The 22,466-nt window shown below is 37.8% G+C and overlaps 1 protein-coding gene across 3 annotated transcripts in view; it reads left to right on the top strand.

Moving 5' to 3' along the window:
• The window catches only part of LHFPL3 (LHFPL tetraspan subfamily member 3), a 538,720-nt gene that overhangs the window by 353,738 nt on the left and 162,516 nt on the right, over positions 1 to 22,466 (top strand). The gene's annotated exons all lie outside the window — the stretch shown is intronic.

Raw genomic sequence — 22,466 nt, 5'->3', positions numbered from 1 at the left:
AGGCCTGCACCTATACTGGTTGCCTTAATTCTTCCCAAACAATTTATTCCATTTCTTTGAAGAAAACTCTAGTGATTTTGCCTATAACATAAACTCTTAACTAATTGGCATTAGGAACTTGGAAGAGAATGGGGTCAATGGCACTATATAGACACCTTCAATTAACCCCTATTTTCTACCTCATATCATCTTCAATTTTACCTGACTTCTTTGGTGTTCTGAGGTAGGGTCCCTTTTCCTCCCTGGCACTGATTTCATATTCTGAGCTGTGGCCTCTTCCACATTGTTTCATCATTTAATGTTTGTCTAACTACTCCCACGCTTCAGGAAAATTCTGGAAGGTCCCAGCTGTCAATAACAATCCTCTCCTCCCGTCGGCTGTCCTGTTTCTTGTGGGATTATATCTCTTTTCTGATATTGTCAACTTAATTTGAATATCCAAAGAACAATGAAATAAAGATTTTCATTTCTTCTAGATTATCTTTTAACTTCAAGTATCTGTTTAATCTCCAGGTCTTTTGTGGTTGTTGTTATCTTTTTATTGTATATTTCTGGTCTTTTCAAATCAAGATGTAGCTTTTAAAAGCACAACTTTGATGAATTTATTTCGGCTTTTTATCACCAAACTGATGTTTTTAACTGTTCTGTGAACTCAGATCATCCATTCTGTTTGTAGTATACCAATTATACAAATGTCAGTTAGCTTGACCTTGAAGATGATATTATTCAAGTCATTTAGCATGTTTATTTTTAGACTATTTTATCTAACACATTTCAAAACAAACTTTATTAAAATCTTCCACTGTGTTTTTAGCATTTTCTCCTCACATTTTTAGCAAATTTTGCCTCCGTCTGCTATGTTTGTGTATAACCTGAGTACACAAAGGTTTGTGGTTTGTTATTCTCACTGATAGCATCTTTTGTCAGTAGCTAAGCTGCTTGAATGCTTTTTGACTTTGAATTCTATCATTCTTGCTTCCTTCGTTTGCATTAACTATGTTTACCTTTGTCTCTACCCTTATTTTCAGTCTTACTTTATCTCTTTATTTGAGTTATGATTCTCACTAATGTATAGTTGGATTTTATCTGAGTATGACAACGTATTTTGATAGGGAAATTCAACCTTTTCATACTTCTTGTGAAAACTAGTATTTTTGTATTATTTCTCCCATTTATTTTAGGTTTACTGTTTAACATACTTCATTTTTTTCTTCTTACCTCTCCGTACTTTTCTGGCTTGGTAAGCTCTCTCTTCATTGCATTTTTCCCCTGCTAATTCGGAAGTGCCGATTACTTGCTTTCAATTCTTCCTGGGCTTACCTTCATTCCCCCACAGTTGTCATCACACTTGTATTTCTCTATTAATATATAAAATTAACAATGTCTTCCTACCAAGATATTTTATTTGTCTACTCATCCACCATTTCACTTTCATGAAATTTTTAGGCCATTATAAGTTCTCCTGTTCTACATTATCCCCTCTTACAGTGGTGTGCTAGAGCTGATTTAGACTAATCCTTACCTCTCCCAAACTGTGTTCAGTGATATTAATATTATCTTGCAATTTGAAACTGGCCATGGTGGAAGTGTTTATACTATAAAAATTGAAAAACACTACAAAGCAGGACTTTGTGTATTGTTTTTTCATTGAACCAGTTGTTAAACATTTAACAACACAGCACTGCCTTTCTACTCCCATTAAAATTTGTGAGTTCTTCTAGACTGCTTCCAAATTATAGTTCAGAAATACTATTTTCCCTTTTAACATGTGTTTTGTTTCAAAACTTTGTAACATATTAACCATTCCTACTTAAATGAATACTCATTCAGTTTTAACCATTTATTTTACAGCATTTACTGTTTATGAGTGATTAATTACACTTTTGGTCTTCTATATTTTAAAATCTCTTCTCTTTCCACTTCCATGAGGATAGAGTACTTTTTTTTTAATACTTCCCTCACAAAGGATACAAGAGTGATTCTTACATATCCAAAAATACCTTTCTTGCCCTGGCAGGCAGGTGATATCTTAATCAATATTCTTTTTTATTTCTTTTTTCTTTTTTTTTTTTGACAGGGTCTCACTCCGTCACCCAGGCTGGAGTGCAATGGCATGATTATGGCTCACTGTAGCCTTGGCCTCCTGGGCTCAAGCAGTCCTCCTTCCTCAGCCTCCCATGTAGCTGGGACCACAGCATACACCACCATGCTCAGCTAATTTTTTAATTTTTCATAGTAACAGGGTCTCACTTTGTTGCCCAGGCTGATCCCGAATTCCTAGGCTCAAGCAATTCTCCCACCTTGGCCTCCCAGAGTGCTGGGATTATAGGCATGAGCCACTGCACCAAGCCTATTAGCCAGAATTCTTAAAAATCTTCTCTCAAGAGACTATAGGTAATGTTCTGTTTCTTCTCCTTTCTAGTATCACAAATAAATGGGATGTTATTGATCACATTTCTTTTCCTTTAATCTATTTTGTTGTTGTTGTCAGTGTCATTTTCTATGTGGGAACTTAAAAAATTTCTTTCTTAAATATAAGAAATTTATAAATTTTACCAAGATATGGCCAGGTAGACAGTTTTTTTTAATATCACCTGCATTTTAGTAATCATTGTTTATTATAAAAACTTGTCTATCTTCAGAGAAATTTTCTTTTTTAAAAAGTATTCTTTTTTATCTTCCCAGAGCTCTTAATGTTTACATTTTAAGTCTCTAGCCTCCAAATATCTTGTCTCTTTCCTCATATCCTTGGGATTTTGTTCTTTATTTGTTCTATCAGTCTTCCAAACTACTGTTTCATTTCTAAACAGCAGCCGTCATCCTCGGTTTGAGGTTTTGTAAATTGAAGATTGTGTTTAGCTCTAGGAAGCCTGGTGTATTCTAACTGCATCTCCTTGAGGAGTCTTAGTACTTGTTAGAGTTCTCTCCCCCTTCTTTCTTCAGTTCTATGAGTAGTCCCCAGGTCCAGTTCAGCTGTTCAGCTTTGCCTCTCTTGGATCCCTGATTCCTCTTAAAAGGAATTGTAATTTTTTTGCATCTTCATAGTTTAGTTCCCTTCAGCACCTGTTCAGTCAGGACTTTAGGGTTCCCCAGGCCATGAGGTTAGCATGAAAGTTTCTGCTTGTGTCAACTGATAAGGAATTGAGCTGGCAGTCCCCACACTGAGGCAGACAGAGGCCTCTCTGGAAACAGGTGGCAGTCTTTCCCTACTACTGGAACTGGGAGCAGCTCAGCCTAGCAAAGCATCTCTTTCAGGTGATTGGCGTCTGGCAGCTCCTCACAGAAGGATAGACAGCACAGGCAAACAGGACTCTACTTGTCAGACCCCCTCCAGGAGCAAGAAATAGTGCATCTTTATCCTCTGGCTCTCTCCACTCTTCCCCAACACCATAGGGAGAAAAGACCTTGACTCTGAGGTTGGCACATGCCCTCCAGGCTCTGCCGGCAGCATCATTTTGTTCATTGTGTCTCCAGAGGAGGAATTTGAAGAAATGAGCCAGGGACACGTTCTCAGGCATTCATCTTCTAATACAATTTTTTGGTGGCATATCAATTGACTATGTTATGAGCCCACAGTCTGACCCTATTTTATGGTTATGATAGCCACTCAGCATCATCTGACCAAAGTAATTATAGGCATGATATTTACTATAAGCACAAAAATTTCAGGGCATCACCAGTTGCCAGCTAGTGTTACCACTGACAGGTGAATCAGATAAGGATATTACTCATAACAGGCCTCTGACAAGGACACTGACTATATAGTGTCTATCTCTGGCCAATCACTCAGCATCCCTCAGATATCTGGGTAAGAGGACCACCAGCACCTCTATATATGGTTGAAGCTGGACTAGTCCAGCCAAATGAGCAATATTCTCAATTTCCTGGCCATCAAAGCCTTACATGCAAAACAGTTGTCATCCATAATATAGATTTACTCTAAGCTAAGGCAGAGCCAAAATTTAAGTTCAGTAAAGATTTCATTTCAGAATCACACTGCTGGAAGATATATGTCCAACACCTGCTCCCCTAAGTATCAGAACTTATTGCAGTTGGGTAGTAAAATTTTCAGATATTAACTATTCACTGGAAGTCAGTCTTCAGGTTGGTGGGGAAGGTTTCACAAAATACTTCACAACAGCTGCCTCTTTTGTTAGCCTTCATATGGGAGAAAGGTATTCTTTGGTCAACTGTATGGGTGATATTTGTCTCTATGATGGCACTTTAATAGTCAGCATTGATGTTAATATTATTCCAGATTAAGTGGCTCAGCCACAATTCCATTCTTTGCACAATCTTATCTGGAATTGTGACCCTCAAGAGGAGAGAGAGAGGAGGATAATGACTATAAGATCTGATGACCAGCTAGACTAGTGTGTAGCTGGCCAATATCCTGGTCCCTCAGTATATGACAATGAGAAAACAAAAAGAAGCCTTAGATCTTCATTCTAAATTTGACACCAAACATTAAACATCCTGGGAGTGCCAGAGGGGCAACTGCATCATCACTCAACCACATCTAAAGCACCACCTCAAGCCAAACCCAATATATGAATGTGTCTGACAGCAGATGGATGGAGACCTCGATTCATGCTCCATTAGGCTTAATTCACTCCAGAGCTCACCAGTTCCCAGGGTGCATAGTGTTCAGTCAGGTATGAGCCAGAAGCTGAGGTTTTCTAACCAGCCAGTTCACTGAAAAATATATTCTGTCCATTTAAGACTGTGTCAGCCTGAGATGAATAAAACAAACACCATCATTACCCCCAACCAGGCTTGGATACTTACTAGTCAAGTTTGACCTACGAAATTGGGACCTTCTAGGAATTACAAGGGTGCACTGGCCACTAACCAGATGAAAATAATCAGTAATGCTGCAGCAGCTTATATCCTGGAAGACAATACAATAGCCACACTTCAATTGGAACCTCAAGGAACTTATTACCTTAAGGAGTTCAACCATCCCTGCGAGAGGCCCTGCTGGGACCACAAGGAGGATGTTCCTCCTCTCCCTCTGACACATGAGGAGTTTTAAGTAGAGCTGTGCTTCTTCCATTTTCTCTAGTAGTTTTGTATGTATTTTTCTTTATACTAGCTCCATTCTGGGTTATAGAGGCCATGCTTTCATCATGTTCCACTGATTGTATTTGAATGACTGAAAACACTTCCTGCAGAGTGTAAAGAGCCAATATGATTCCCTATCCAGTGCAGGGAGGAGGACGCATTAGAGGAGAAGAGATACGCTTTTGGAGACTGGAGTAAAGTGTTCAGCCATGATATTACAAGCCAATACAAGTCTAGCCAAAGCTGAGAAAACAAGAGTAATCTAAAACCATTAAATGGTGCTCAATTACATAAATGCTGAGAAAGAAGACCAGAGGTACATCAGAGAGACCAAAGACCTGGAATACAGCAGCTATCAAGAGCAGGTGAGGGGAGAGCAGAAGGCTGAGTACCTAGAACTCTTTTCCTCTTGAACTATTTTCCCCTTGCTTTCAAGGGCCAACTTGTAGGGCTGGTGGAAACAACCAAACACCCATCGCCATTTAGAAAGGCCCAGGAGAGCAAGGGCTTTGCCAACTTTTGCGGTCCATAGATCACTTCGGGTTTCTAGGCAGCATTCTAAGATATGACACTGAAAAAAATGTTTAAAGTGTCCTCATCCAAAATACGAAAATGGTAAATCATTTTTTGTGTTGTTTGGAGTACTCCCTAGAGAAAACATATCTTTCACTCTGACTAGAAACATCCAGTTCTGATATTTACTGTACTTCCAGTAGAAGAGATGAATAAACACTATTGATGCCATAGGGAGCTCAAGTTTGAATCCTATTGTAATATAGCAGAGATATCCCCAGACTGCCTCAGCTTGAGACTATAAACCAAGCTCATATTCTTTTTCCTAGAATTATTAACTTAAAAAAAAATCTGTTCTTTCCTCCCTGGCAATTGTAAGTTCTATTACATATTTCTACATTGATACTGGTTACCTTCCTATTCTTAAGTTATATTTACATCTACATTTAAATATTTATATACAATAATTAAATAGCCATGTCCCCCCCCACACACACACACACACATACACACTCATACACATAGACTCTTTACTTCTCTTCTCTGACCACCAGTCCTCTGAGCCCCAGTCTGCTTCTGACTCTTAGATGTGATTGAAAGAATAATGGTCTGGGACTAAAAATGTTAAATTTTATGTTCAGTTACACTTGATAGTCTGTGTCTCCCCTTCTTCCTCACATTGTTTCTCATTATGGCAGTTGTGTTGGGTATCTTTGTAGACCTTTTTCTCTCAAGTCCCTTGAGAGAAAAAATTAGATTTGTCTTAATCACTACTGTCTCTAGACCTGAGACAGAAATAACAGTTACCTGACTGAAGAAGGTATTTACCAAGGATTTGTAAAATCACTTTAGGTCTGGCCATGCAAAAAAAATGGCACCTCTTAAGACTCTCATCAGCCACTGACAAGAACTCCCTTAACTGAGAATATATTGTTTTAAAGTTCAACAACAACAACAAGGAAAATCAATGAAGTTCCTGCATTTTAGTCTGGGAATTTTGCTGCCAGTTATTTCTAAATAATTTCTAGGGATGTCATTTTGACAACTCGGCCTGCCAATACTTTGAAATAAGTTGGTCCACTTCTTATAGTTCATGGGAACTTTAGTATTGTTGCACCACAAGACCATTTCTCAGTAACAGACTTCAAACCATGTACCGCAACATGAATATTTGTTGATGAGTCCGATTTTTGCATTTTTTCTGGCCTACTTTGACCTTAGTTATTGACTTTCATTAACTAAGTTAATTAATTTTGTTTCAGACTGATAACATGAGAATAACAGGCATGATTAGGTACTGAGCTCATCCTACACACTAGACTCATAACTTACTCCACACATTTATATCTGGGCCTCCCAATATGTTGCTTATCTTCATCAAGGTAGGTTTAGGGGTATGAAGGTTGAACACACAGGTAGTGTGTGTTCACACGGGTTGAGTGCATCAATACCTAGGGATAAAGGAACAGAATCCATACAAACAATTTTTCAAACTTTCAAATGTGTCAAATGATGAAAGTTTCAGGAAAATTGTATGTAGCACTGTCACTTTTAAGATATCAGAGGTATTCATGTTGATCCTCCATGTTTTAAGAGAGAAAAGAGACAGAGAGTGTTTGGAACCTCTGTAGGACTGCAGCTACTGAGATGCCAGCTGCAATTTAGATGCTTGCTGCGATTCAGATGAGTTCAGCCAAATAGCAGGCTGTAACCCCAACAGGGAGCCAGCGCTGAAAGGGAGAAAACTCAAACTAGCAAGACTGGGATTAGTCAAGTAATTAGTGATGCAGGATCACTAATGGGAATGGCCAGTATCCCAGATGATTCCAAAGCTAGACTTGATTCAAGCTGGAAGTGTTATCCAAGGCAGAGTGGTGAACAAGCAGTGAATTGGGTCCTGCAGTAAGGCGGCCCCAAGTCATGGCATTTCTGAACATCATTAGCTTTGGTCAAGATGACCTATTCCTTTGGAATATAAATCAAGCTTGCCTTTAAGAATTAAGAAAATAATGTACACAGCCAGAACCAAGCAAAATATCAGGACAACTGACAAGCAGATTTGAAATAAGATCAAATTTTGGTCCCAATGGGAAACCATAAAACTAATCAAGAAACTGAGACAGAACCATGTCACAAGCTGAGAAAACCCAGAAGAGATTTATGAAAGGCCAGACTTGGAAGACACAGGTGCTCAGAGTTTATTCCATATTAACAAAGCTACAATTGATCTCATGCCCATCAATTTGGGCCACAGTAACTACAAATTAGAAGTGAAGAGCCCATAAGTATCAAGAACATAACAACACACTACTATGTGTAATGTTATGTGGTATGCAGAATAATACCCTCTCTGCGGGGATGTCTACACCCTAATCTCTGGAACCTGTAAATATGTTAGGACACATGGAAAAAGGGAATTAAGGTTGCTATTGTAATTAAAGTGGCGAATCAACTGACCTTATGAAGAGGAGATTATTTTAGATTATTTGGATGGGCCCAATTTAATCATACAAGTTCTTAAAAGTAGAAGAGGCAGAAGAGAAAGTCAGAGAGATGGTATGTGAAAAGGACTCAACCAAATGTCTTACGTCAGTTTGGGCTATTAAAACAAAGTGCCATGGACTGGGCGGTTTACACAATCGAAATCTATTTCTTACAGTTCTGGTGACTAGGAAGTCCAAGATCCAGGTACCAGCAGCTCTGGCATCTGGTGAGGGTCTACTTCTTGGTTTGCCAACAGCTGTCTTTTTGTTGTATCCTCACATGGCAGAAAACAGATACTGGCCCTGTGGCTTCCTCTTACAAAGGCACTAATCATATTTGTGAGGGATCTATCCTTATGACCTACTGACCTCACAAAATTGCCACCTCCAAATACCATCACATTGCAAATTCGATTTCAACATATTAATTTTGGGGAGGACACTAACATACCATCCATAGCACCCACTATTGCTGGCTTTCAGACCATTAGCCAAAGAATGCAGGCAGCCTCTAGAAGCTGGAACAGGCAAGGAAATAAATTGTCCCCTAGAGTCTTCAGAAAAAAATGCAGTCTTACCAACACCTTGATTTTAGCTCAGTGAGACCCATATGAGAATTCTGATCTAGAGAACTATAAGATATACGTTGTTTTAAGCCACCAAGTTTTTAGTGATTTGTTATAGCAACAACAGAAAATTAATAGACATTACAAAATTAATACACATTACAGTTGAGCAAATGCTTAATCTAGATTGTTTGACTCTTCAAAATCAATGAAATCACAAAACCACAATTTGTCCCAAATAACAATTTTTTTATATATATAAATCAAATCCCTTTAAAGAATACAAACAATAGAGAGGGAGAGTGGGCAGTATTGGGCATGGGAAGGGTATGTCCTCTTCTTTTTATTCCCTCAAGCTGGGGTAAGGAAAATAGGGATCAGGACCAAAGCCCAGATCATGGCTACTCTAGATTGCTCTCAATTTCCATCTAGAAACTTTAAGCTCTGCTAATGGCCATATGTTGATCTACAGCATGAATTAATATCCCCTACTCTGGGCAAACAGGTACAAGTATTCTGGATTCAGAGAGTGGTAAAGAAATGAAAGAAGGACAAAGAACTTCTTTAGTGTAACATGTTGGAATGTATACCACTCTAGCACTTTATTAAATGTGTCTAATTGTATTAGTGCATTCTCACATTGCTATAAAGAACTACCTGAGGCTGGGTAATTTATAAAGAAAAGAGGTTTAATTGACTCACAGTTCTGTGGGCTGTACAGGTACCATGGCTAGGGAGGTCAGGAAACTTACAATCATGGCAGAAGGCAAAGAGGAAGGAGGCATGTCTTACGTGGCCATAGCAGAAGGAAGAGAGAAAAGGGAGATGCTACACACTTCCAAATAACCAGATCTCATGAGAACTCACTCAGTATCACAATAACAGCAAGGGAGAAATCTGCCCCCATAATCCATTCACCTCCCTGCAGGCCCCTTCTGCAACATCGAGGATTACAATTCAACATGAAATTTGGCTGAGGAGGACAGAGCCAAACCATATCACTAACTAGCAGACTTTACCAGTAATTTACATGAGCAACATCCCAGAATTTAAAATGTTTTATATTATCAAAATCCTATAATTCTATCAGCATTCCCAGCCTTGCTTATAAGAAAGCCAAATGAATTACAATAGATTTCTAAATGCCAGGAAGGAAACTGGAGCTTTTGCTTAAAGGGTGAAAATAAAGAGCCCCAAGGGGAGTAACGATACCAAGGCAGAAAGCAAATCTCAAGCTCCCTGCTCATTTCTAAAACCTCCCTCAGCTCTGCCTGGGGCCACTCCAGCATCCATGTTCAAAGCAAAATTATCTTATGGGCATTTTTCTGACAGGCTAAGACTGGGTTAAGTTTCATTTCAGTCCAGAGAAGTTATTGTTCTGATCAGGCATTGTTCTTCTTCAGATGTCTTACTGGTCAAGGTTTTATCTATAAACATTTGGCGACCGCTGTTAGAACTTGAAAGATGTGTAAAAAATCTTTTGACAGAACATTTAGTACACTGACTTCTTTCCCCCTCCCTTGACTTGGTTTTTGTCTTACCCACCCCCACTTTTTTTTTTTGATACCTACTGCCTTTTTCAATTCAATTTCTCTAGAGACACTTTCTTGATCTAAAGCCCAGCATTCTCAATAAATATATAAGTTATTTGAAGATCTTACCATAGATTTCAGCCAAACATATTTTAAATTATCTATTTTTTAACATCTAGATAAATTGTTTCAAAGGAATAGCAAAAAATGTGAAAGCCTTAAAAAACTTTAAGGAAAGTCTGATGAGAAAAAAGAGCAAGAAATAAGGAAAATAAAGAACTCAATTTGCCACAAGTCTGGGGTTTTTTTAGTGGTTCTTCATTTTAGATGTAACAAGTCAGCGCCTCAGAGTTTATGTAACCTTAATCTTAAAAATCCAAAGGGTGAGGGGATTCGAGGGAGGAAAATGATACTTAAGAAGTGCCAAATAGACATAAGGAACAATCAGCTTGAAGATATTGTTATCCAGAACCCCACCATACTGGTCTGCCCTTTTCAGTATGGTGAAAAATCAATTCAGTGCTTAGGCTAGGTCATGTCTGTCCGGAATCTCTTCAAAAAGGTTGCCAACCATTCTCTAGCTTATGCAGCTGTTCTTAAAATGTATAAAGAACAGGACTGGGTGCAGAGGAGTGAGTGCGTGTGTGTGTGTGTGTGTGTGTATGTGCACATGCTCACTCTCTCCATATATATATACACACACATATACTTATATACATATTTACATGTACATACCTGTATACATGTGTATATACACAGAGAAAGAGAGATTAGTTAAACTGTGAAAAAGTGTGACTTGGGTGCCTGTTAAAAATATGTGTACTTAGGGACGCCAAGGAGGGAGGACAGCTTGAGCCCAGAAGTTCAAGACCAGCCTGAGCAACACAGAGAGACCCCATCTCTACAAAAGTAAAAAAAATAAGCTAGGCATGGTGGTGCCACATCACTCCAACCTGAAGGACAGAGCGAGATCCTGTCTCGAAAAATATATATGTGTATTTGTGTGTGTGTGTGTGTGTATATATGTGTGTGTGTGTGTGTGTGTGTGTAAATGCATGAGTCTGATGCCCCCTTGAGTAAGGGAAAGGTGGTCAGAAAAGCATTCATCTTTCTTGAACTTTGTTCTTCCAATGTTTTTAGTATGCAATATTTATTTTTCCACGTTTACTTTGAACAATTGTTTTTTGCCATTTGAAGTTTTAAAACCATTTAAATATTATTCTCAAGTACTATGTTAAATACAAATAGCAAGAGTGGTCATCCTTGCCCTATTCCTGACAAGATTTCAGTTTTTCAGTATTCAGTATGGTGTTTGCTGTGGGCTTTTTATACATGGTGTTCATTATTTTGAGGTAACTTCCTTCTATTCTTAATTTGTTGAGAGTTTTTAATCATGAAAGGGTATTGAATTTTGTCAGGTGCTTTTCCTACATATGTGTAGATGATCATTCCATTGTTCGCTTATTGGGGCATATTTTTGTATGTTTAGCCATCTTTGTATCCAAGGGATAAATCCCACTTGGCAATGTGTATGGTCATTTTAATGTGCTGTTGAATTCAGTTTGTTAGTATTTTGTTGAGGATTTTTACATCTGTACTTATCAGGGATATTGACCTGGAGGGAGGGAAAAACAGGGAGTTGCCAATCAATTGGCATAAAGTTTGGGTTATGCAAGATGAATAAGTTCTAGAGATTTGTGGAACATTGTGCTTATAGTTAATATTACTATATTTTATGTTTGAAATTTTATTAAGAGGGTGAATATAATGTCCTTACCACACTAAAATAAAATTAAGGGGGGAAAAAATCTGTATTCGTGCTACATTCTGTTTTAGGAAAGTGGCTAGAAATGGATAACTCTGTTTCCAAAGGAATCTTTTGGGCTTGGGAATGCTGGTCTTCATTGAGAAAGAATTAAATCATTCCTAAGACCAGCCCTTGTATTGAGAAATTGTAATGCTGGTAGCCATATTGGCACAGAATTCCTGGCCTTGTGTAACTTCAGCCTACAATGACTTTCCCTGAGCATCCTGGTAAGCCAGGGTGGAGAGTAAGTATGCCTCCCTCTCTCCACCTGCTCTGCAGGAAGACATTTAGTCAGCTCGCGAATTATTAGGTTGGTGCAAAATTAAACATGGTTTTTGCCATTAAAAGTAATGGCACAAGCACAATTATTTCTTGCAATATGTCGATGGAACACCAAGTGAATACAAATTTATTACCAAAATGAAGAAAGTAAATAGCAGGTAACCACTCAATAATCTGGACTGAGGATCCCTGTTTTACAAATAAAGTATGCACAAAGCGGTAGTCTAGAGGCTCACAGAACTCCTGGCAGGGTAACCATTAGTCTCTGTTGCCTTGCTTTGGGTGTCACTCTGGCTGAAAGATTTTGCTGGGAGAATGGTGATCCTGTTCGTATGGAGAATGATGCTCTTTTCTTCTCTTAAGATCTGTGGCTAGAATGCTGTTTAGATTTTAGCTTGTGAAAATGTTGCCTAAGTCAAGTCCTCTCCTGCAAATTTCAGATGTGTTTGTGACCTGCCAGCATGTTCAGTTTGCATTATTAAAATTTTTATTAAAACAATGTGTTTATTGAAATCCAAAAAAGTGTTACCTTAAAAAATAAAGCTTTACAAAAATTTATTCATACTTTTATTTGTAAGAAGCAGAAATTATTCTACATACAAGTAGCCATATGTATAAATTAATAAGGTACACATGTACACATATGAATAATCTTTAAAAGAAATATATACCTTTTAAGAACATATAAAAATGTTTAGCTAACCTAAAGCCAACTTAAAATATCAAGGCAAAAATTCAAATCAAAAAAGGGGGACTGAGTATTCTTGTACAATGTGTATGGAACCAACTATAAGTGTATATGAAACCAACTATACAAATGTTTAGACATATATTTATGCAATAAAAGCTCATTAATTCCCATTCCACACATTTAGAATTTATAATTAGCCTAATGATCTTGGCACTACATGTAAAATGAAATTCTGATTAGGTAAAATTCTTGTGTAAATAAAAGAAATATTTACACATATAAAAACCAACAGTTTTTAAGTGTCATTTTAGAGGCAGTTCTTGTACTCGAAAAATGTCTAGTTATAAGTAACATGCTAAGGAAAGCCAAGATTCTGCAAGTGTTCTTAGTACGAAAACCAATATTCTAAAGTGATTTAACATGCATTGTTATTGTTAATATGTAGAAAATAATAGCATAGATGGTATTATTAATAAAGGATAGATTCCAAAAGCATAGACTGCCTGGGTTCAAATCCTGATTCTGCCATTTGTGGACTGTGTATGACCTTGAGCAAGCTCTTTGAAATTTCTATGCCTCTGTTTCTTCACATATAAAAAATAATAATAATGTCAAGTTTGGTCAAGAAATAACAAATGGCAGCCTTCTGTTTCCCCACCTGACCTCCAAACCAACTGAGAGTGATGGAGGAAGATAGGGATCAAAATAGCCCCTTTATTATGAAAAAGGCTAGGCAGAAGAACATGGCTCTTGCTCAGTTAGCCAAAAGGACTTCCTAATCTGCACTCTCAGAACTAGACATACTTAATCTTCCTAGTCTCAGGCAGCACTCGAAAATCAGACCTGCCTCATATAGAACATACAGCACAGAGGAGTAGAACACATGCTTCATGTGAACAAACTACTCCTAAGGTCGGAAAAGGAAGGGGTTGGACAGGTATGCCCAGTTCCTCTTCCCCAGACATTTATCAGGTAACTAATTCCACTGCCATGGAAAGGAATGAGAAGTGAGATAGAGCCCAAGAGTACTTAAGGAAAAATTCATCTTTGTGGAAACTGGAGGTGTCAGGAAGAAGTGTTCTTATGTTTCTTTTAACTTTATTGGAGAATCAAATGAGATGATGCCTGTAAAGTGTGCCCCATACATGGGGAATGTCCAATAACTATTAGCTCTTATTATGAAGTGTATTATTATTATTAACTACATCATTATCAGGATTTCAATGAATGTGACTGGACTCATGGTATGTATCAGAAGCCATTTAGTGGTGCTCTAGAGATCAGAACTGCATTTAATTTTTTAAGTTCTAAATTCTGATTTTCATTTTATTTGGCTCTTAATCCCTAAAATTTGGGTAAATTATCAAGGATGTTATTTATTTTTCCTCTGGTCTGGAATCATATTCTATAAAAGGTATTTCTCCATAAACTACGTTGTTCATACATGCAGGTGTGATTCCTGATCATCTGCTTACAGCCATGGTCCAAGGTTTCACAGCTGATACTGCACAATGTGTGGATGTATGTACAGATCTTTTTGTTGGACAAACTGGGGCTGAGTATTTTGGCAGAGCAGAGAGGCTTTTCTCATCATCAGACACAACATTCTAACTCTTCTCTTTTGAGAGCCCAGTGTTTATATTTCCTTTTCTCCTCCATCTCTCTAATGGATATCTTTTGTGTTATGACCCCAAGTTAAATGCCCATAAAATTATATTGTGTTTAAAGCCATAACTTACCAGGACACAATGTGTTTTCTTCACCACACTCTAAACCACAGTATTTCATGAACTGGATTGTCTAGCGACTCCGTTTTCAGAAGAGACCAAGGTGTAAATATTATAGTTTTTCTTTTTTTTTTTTTTTTTTTTTTTTTTTTTTTTGAGACGGAGTTTCGCTCTTGATACCCAGGCTGGAGTGCAATGGCGCGATCTCGGCTCACCGCAACCTCCGCCTCCTGGGTTCAGGCAATTCTCCTGCCTCAGCCTCCTGAGTAGCTGGGATTACAGGCACGCGCCACCGTGCCCAGCTAATTTTTTTTTGTATTAGTAGAGACGGGGTTTCACCATGTTGACCAGGATGGTCTCGATCTCTTGACCTCGTGATCCACCCGCCTCGGCCTCCCAAAGTGCTGGGATTACAGGCTTGAGCCACCGCGCCCGGCCATATTATAGTTTTTCTAGAGGTATAAATATTATAGCTCAAGTTTGTCAGCCACGTGCCGATAAAGAAGTGATTGGAATGAGCCTTCTATCTCTTTTACCAGGTGTTTATTGTGACAATCCCCGTGTGAAAGTTCCCGCTCCACAGCCTGGCAGTGTCTGCTGGTATCAATTTCTTTAACTACTGTATGCCTGAATAATTGACAGAGCTAAGTGGATGCAGTTTCCTTTTTTTCACCAAGTTCCCCTTGAGTGCTTCAGCAACATGAGGCAATTTATCATGTTTTTTGTGCAACAGTGCATAGACTTTTTAAAAAATGAATTTAGACTTTCTCTTCCTGTTCAAAAAATAAGTAGTTCTCGGGTTCACAATGTTAAAAGCCCCAATTGAGATAGTTAGACCAGCAGTATCAGCAGGCCCAAGTAACACAAGCCGTGGACTGCCCTATTGCCTTTTTCATTTGGTTTCATTTTCCTTTGAAGAAAGACCCAATTACAAAGGTTTGTGGATTTTTCTAAGGATGTTTCCTCCATAGAGGTTACATTCAGCTCTTTAGCAAGAAAAACACCAGAGCAATTAGTGGCTCTGGGGAACTACTAGCCATTTGTGTACTATTTCAGGAGAACCCATTGTGGGCATCAGTAGCCTCTACACGGAGATTCCTTTCAGAATGTAAAGGTTTCTTAGCCATTTGGAAGATAAGTAAAATTGAAATCAACAGTGATATCCTCACAAGGATACTTTTATTGTATACCCTGTGTTACAAGATGTCATGGCATCATACCATGGCCATGGTTTCTTTTCATCATTCTTCTCTGCTCACCTCCAGCCTGTGGGCTCTCGTTTCTCTTTAGCATTCAAGGATATTCTCTCAGCCGGGCATGGTGGCTCTCGCCTATAATCCCAGAACTTTGGCAGGCAGAGGCAGGTGGGCCACTTGAGGTCAGGAGTTCAAGACCAGCCTGGCCAACATGGTGAAACCCTGTCTCTATGAAAAATACAAAAATTAGCTGGGTGTGGTGGCAGGCACCTGTAATCTCAGCTACTTGGGAGGCTGAGACACAAGAATCACTTGAACCCAGGAGGCGGAGGTTACAGTGAGCTGAGATTGCACCACTGCACTTCAACCTGGGCAACAGAGAGATAGACTCTGTCTCAAAAAAAAAAAAAAAGATGTTCTCTGATATGCTTCCAGAAAGCCTGCTGCCAAAATGAAGAAATATATAGCTGCAAGGAAGTTAGTCATTTCCTAGGTGACATTCTAATAAGAAACCCATTTTTGGATAATAGTCCAATTGGAACTAATTCTTCACTATCCCTCCTCATCAGGAAATAGCATGTCCAAATTAAAAGACTGTCCTGGTGCCTTGTACACTCTAAATGTTTACTGTAGTGATGGTGCTACATCTTAAAGGATGATCAATTTGTGAAGAATCACAAATAACTAATTATAAAGCCAAGAGGAATATTATTTAAATTTTCACTGATTGAGGCATTAGCCTAGGATCTCGCAGATACTTCTTAGTCAGGATTAGGAACACCTGTTAGTTTCCAGTGACTATACAAATCGTGCGGATTAATAAGGTTCTGGTTAATAGAATACCAGAAAACAGAAATTTATTACAGCACTCAAGCATTAATGTAGAATGTAATAGTCATGCCTTTCCGAAGAAACCAACAGAGCCTCAACTGTTTTAATGGCTTAAATTAAATATACTAAACTTTGGGGGATTTCACCTTTCAGAAACAAAACAAAACTGCCAAGTAGGAGGAGTTCAGATAGGAGGAGAAGATGTCTATTTTGGTAATATGCTGTCAGAAAATAAAACTTTTGTTATGCAATGGCCATCTAAAGTTTTAAAAGCTTTTGAGGCAATTGGGGTTTTTAAATCCTACCATCCAACCATTTAGATTTTCAAAACAGAGAAATTAGAAAGGAATAAAGTCTTTCACTTTAAGAAAACTAAATGATGAGAACACTTGAGTACATAAAGTGGAACAACACACACCGGGGTCTTTCAGAGGGTGGAGGGTGGGAGGAGGGAGAGGACCAGGAAAATCACTAATGAGTACTAAGCTTAATACCTGGGTGATGCAAGAACAGAAAATCAAACAGCACATGTTCTCACTCATAGGTGGGTGTTGAACAATGAGAACACATGGACACAGGGAGGGGAGCACTATACACTGGGGTCTGTTGGGGGGGAGAGGGGGGGATAGAGGGGGGTGGGGAGTTGGGGAGGGATAGCATGGGGAGAAATGCCAGATATAGGTGAAGGGGAGGAAGGCAGCAAATCACACTGCCACATATGTACCTATGCAACAACCTTGCATGTTTTTCACATGTACCCCAAAACCTAAAATGCAATTAAAAAAAAAAAATACCTGGGTGATGAAATAACCTGTAAAACAAACCCCATGACACAAGCTTACCTATGCAACGAACCTGCATATGTACCCCTAAACTTAAAATAAAAGTTAAAAAAAGAATATATTCCAAAAGAAAAAAGGCCCACGAGAAGTGGATGGAGAACCCGCACACACTACAGTGCCCTGTAGCCTGAAGGAGACCTGACACATCCTTGCTAGGTAGGCCGAAACACTCTTCTCCAGGAGCCCCAAACCCTGACCTGGTTAGGCAGATTTTAAGAGTTCTCTAACTAGTCAACAATCTTGCATTACTGAAAATAAGAATTGCATTTCAAAAATTCTTTTTATAACTTTCAGCAAAATATCCATTGCATAAAGTACTGTTGTATATTATTTCATTTATCTTCTCATATTCTTCACTTAAAATTTCATTTAGAAAGTCATATACTTTGAAAATAGGGAGCAATAACTTGCCATTCTTACTCTCCTGTGGTTTTAATTCAGAGTTAATTCTACCTCTGTTCTTTTTATCCCAATTTGTAACTTAGAGTTTCCAGAAATGAAAGTTCTAAGATAGTCTACCTTCAAGATCAAAGGACTCTGAGAAAAGACATTTTTGTTGACATAACCATTCCACACACATCCTGTTCCAATGAAGTTGTTCTATAATGTTCAGAAACCTGCCTGAGCTTATGTCAGTTGGTGATTTCTATTAACTTTAGCTGAGACTGTAATATAAATTATTCTTCAGGTGATTCCCATTTGTAAAAGAAAAAAATTCAATTTTCTTTTTTTCTTTATGAGAAACTAATTTTCTCACACACAAAAAAAATTTAATATGTAAAAACCATTTAAAATATTTTTAAATATTCCAAGTAATCCTTAGAGGTGTTTTTCTGAGCTATAGTTTGGATTCAAAGATCTTCTGCATCCTCCTAAATAAAAGGAATTTTTTTCATGGAAACCATGTGTTTTAACAATCTCGTTATCACTAGACAATGCCTTAGAGAGAAAATTGGGTACTGACTACTGACTGCTAGGAGATACAGAGGAAACAGAAATTTGAAAAAAATTTCAAATCACCAACTTTACCTTTTAAAAATTATTCTCCCAAGTACTTGTAATCTGCTGTCTAATCATAACAAAGTTGTTTCTGTTAAATGTCAAGTAAATATGAATCTATCTTTAACTAGATTTGAGACTGATATTGACCTCCACAAACTGTATCTTAGAATGTATCGTCTAGGTATTACAGCACCTTTAACTGTTCATTCATTTTCCCATTTTCAAACATATTTTAGTGCCTACTATGTACACACTATTTTAGATGCTATGTATATCATGATGAACCAAAGACTTTTTTTTTAATGTTTTAGGGTACATGTGTAGGATGTACAGTACATAGGTTTCTTACATAGATGAACATGTGCCATAATGATTTGCTGTACCTATCAACCCATCACCTACATATTAAGCCCAGCATACATTAGCTATTTTAGCTATTTTTCTTAATGCACTCCTTCACCCTGCCCCACCTGACAGTGTGTGTTGTTCACCCCTGTGTCTATGTGTTCACATTGTTCGACTCCTGCTTATAAGTGAGAACATGTGGCATTTGGTTTTCTGTTCCTGCATTAGTTTGCTGAGGATAATGGCTTCCAGCTCCATCTGTGTCCCTGCAAAAGACATGATTTCACTCCGTTTTATGGCTGCATAGTATTCCATGGTGTGAATGTACCACATTTTTTTTAATCCAGTCTATCATTGATGGGCATTTGGGTTGATTCCATATCTTCGCTATTGTGGAATAGTGCTGCAGTAAACATACACATGCATGTGTCTTTATAATACAATGATTTATATTCCTTTGGGTATATACCCAGTAATGGGATTGCTGGGTTAAATGGCATTTCTGGTTTTAGATCCTTGAGGAATTGCCACACTGTATTCACAATGGTTGAACTAATTTACAGTCTCACCAACAGTGTAAAACTGTTTCTATTTCTCTACAGCCTCAACTGCATCTGTTGCTTCTTGAGTTTTCTATAATCACCATTCTGACTGGCGTGAGATGTTGAGCTTTTTTCTTGTTTGTTTGGCTGCATAAATGTCTTCTTTTGAGAAGTGTCTGTTCATGTCCTTTACCCACTTTTTAATGGAGTTGGTTTTTTTCTTGTAAATTTGTTTAAGTTCCTTGTAGATTCTGAATATTAGACCTTTGTCAGATAAATAGATTGCAAAATTTTTCTCCTATTCTGTAGGTTGTCTGTTCACTCTGATGATAGTTTCTTCTGCACAGAAGCTCTTTAGTTTAATTAGATCTCATTTGTCAATTTTTGCTTTTGCTGCAATTGTTTTTGATGTTTCATTGTGAAATCTTTCCCCATGCCTATGTCCTGAATGGTATTACCTGGACTTTCTTTTGGGTTTTTATGGCTTTGGGTTTTACATTTAAGTTGAACCAAAGACTCTTCTTCAGAAAGTGTAGAGTCTGTTAATTGAGATAATACTTGTAAATAGATAACCATGACAATGTAAAAAGTAACAAGGAGCCTAAGCTAGGAATTGTCAATAGCTATGAAAGTTCAGAGACAGGCAATATTACAAATCAAGAAGAATTTGAGATGGCTTGCTCTGTGGAGGGTGTTGCATTCGGCTTGAGTCTAAAAGATATTTAACAATGGAACATTTAGGGACAATTGTGGCAAATACTCCAAAGAGAAGAGGAAAAAGAGTCATCTAAAAACTTGGAGTCATGTGAGGTTCAACCCAAGTGGAAAAGTAAGTGGGGGATGGATTACAGAGTGTTGGAATACTTGACTAAAATGCCTGCCTATTCTTCAGTATCCAATAGAGAGCCAGCAAAAAGTTTTGGGCTTGATGATCTAGGCAATCATGTGTAACCTGGATTAGAGTGAGGGTAAACTGAAGGCAGAGAAAAGTTAGGCTTCTCATTAAGAGGTAGTGAAGGCCTAAAGTAGGGAAGAGTCAGTAATACCTATATATGCAGAAAGAAAGCACAGGCAGATAACAGAAGCATGGAAATGCTTGGGATGTGGGTCACAGAAAAGAGAAGAGTTAAGTATGACCCAAAGTTTTGAACTAGTATTCTGTAAAATAACAAAGAACACTAAAGCAGAATTCTCCAAGGCAGCCTTTCTACTTATCACCCCTCTTGGTCTCTGTCTCCTCAAGACTTGTCCTGTAGAGCCATGTGCATGCTAAAAAGGAAGAAAGTAGGTACCCATTCCTGTATTGTTCAGTAAGTTGTGGTGAGGCAAGAGTTCTATGGCAATGCTCTTACCAGCTTCAGGAATTATTTGGCCCTGATAGTCACAGAACTCTAACCTGGTGTGGCTTATCTACATGCCTTGGAAACAATAACCTGCTATGCTGCATAGCCCTTGCCTGCTTTGCAACCTCAGTGTGATCACTTTCTCCAACCCATGACTGATCTCCTTATAGCTCCTCAAACACAGCAAGCCTCTTTACAATGCCAGAATCTTTGCACATGCCATTCCCTGGAACAGCTTTCATGTCAATTTCACATGTCTAGTTTTTTGTCTGTTTTTGGCCTCAACTTAAATGTTGCCCCATCTAGAGACCTTACCTGACCGCCTTTTCTAAAGAAGGGCCCATTCTTTATTTTCTGTCTGAGCATTTAGTTTCTTTCCTACTTAGTACTTATTACATTGTGCAGCTATTTTATTTGTATGCTTACTCATTTTTTTTTTTTTTTGGCCTCTTCTTCTGACAAAACATTAGCTCCATCGTAACATAAACCATGCCTCTTTTCCTGGTCACTGTATCCTTAGCACCAAGAGCAGTGCTTGATACTTCAGAGGAGATACTCAATAAGCAACAGTTGAACGAATTAGTAAATGAATGGATGAACTCACTTGTTCAGAAAGCTTTGTGTAACCGAAAAATAGAATACTGCGTAATTCAATGAAATATAAAAAGAGGCAATAATAGCTACTTTTCTTTTTTAATTTTCAAAGTAACCTCTTCCTATAAAATGTACTTATAGAATTACTACAGTGATATTTGGGAAATTGAATATAAGTATTCTCCAGGATTTCTTAATTTCCATAAAATCTCTGTAGTGCCACATTATGTTGCAGTGTTTTTCAGACTTATTAAAAATGAAATCAAATGGAGAATAGAATATAAAATACCAGCATGCATTGCATGCAGTAAGTATAGTTTCAAGAAACTTTTTTTACTGACACACGATAATTGCCCATATTTATGGCAAACATACAATGTGATGTTTTAATACGTATATATTGTGTAAAAATTAAAACAGAATAGTATACCCATCACCTCATACATTTATTATTTCTTTGTGGCAAGAACATTCAAAATCCTCTCTTCTAGCTATTTTGAAATATATAATATAATGTTGTTAACTAATAGTCACCCTACTATGCAGCAGAACACCAGAAATAATTCCTCCTATCTAACTGTAACTTTGTACCTGCTAACCAGTCTCTACCTATCCTTCTTCCCCAGTCCCTCCCAAGCCTCTGATAACCACTATTTTACTCCATTTCTATGAGATCAAATCCTTTAGAGTCCATGTATAAGTGAGATCATGTGATATCTGTCTTTCTGTGCCTGGTTTATTTCACTTAACATAATGTCCTCCAGGTTCATTCATGTTGCTGCAAATAAAAGAATTTCATTCTTTTGATGACTGAATAGTATATACTTATGTAACATTTTCTTTATCCATTCATCTGTTGATAGACATTAGGTTGATTCTATATCTTGGCTATTGTGAAGAGTGCTGTAATAACCATAGGAGTTTAGATATCTCTTTGACATACTGATTTTATTTCCTTTGGACGTATACCAGTAGTGAGATTGCTGAATCATATTGTAGTTCTATTCTTAATTTTTTGAGAAACCTCCATATTGTTTTCCATATGGCTGTACCAGTTTACATTTCCACCAACAGTGTATTAAAGTTCCCCTTTCTCTATAGCTGTT

Source organism: Aotus nancymaae, unplaced genomic scaffold, assembly GCF_030222135.1.
Source record: "Aotus nancymaae isolate 86718 unplaced genomic scaffold, 86718_ANA_hifiasm-v0.15.2.pri h1tg000002l, whole genome shotgun sequence".
Taxonomy (NCBI): domain Eukaryota; kingdom Metazoa; phylum Chordata; class Mammalia; order Primates; family Aotidae; genus Aotus; species Aotus nancymaae.
This window is presented reverse-complemented; position numbering and strand designations above follow the sequence as displayed.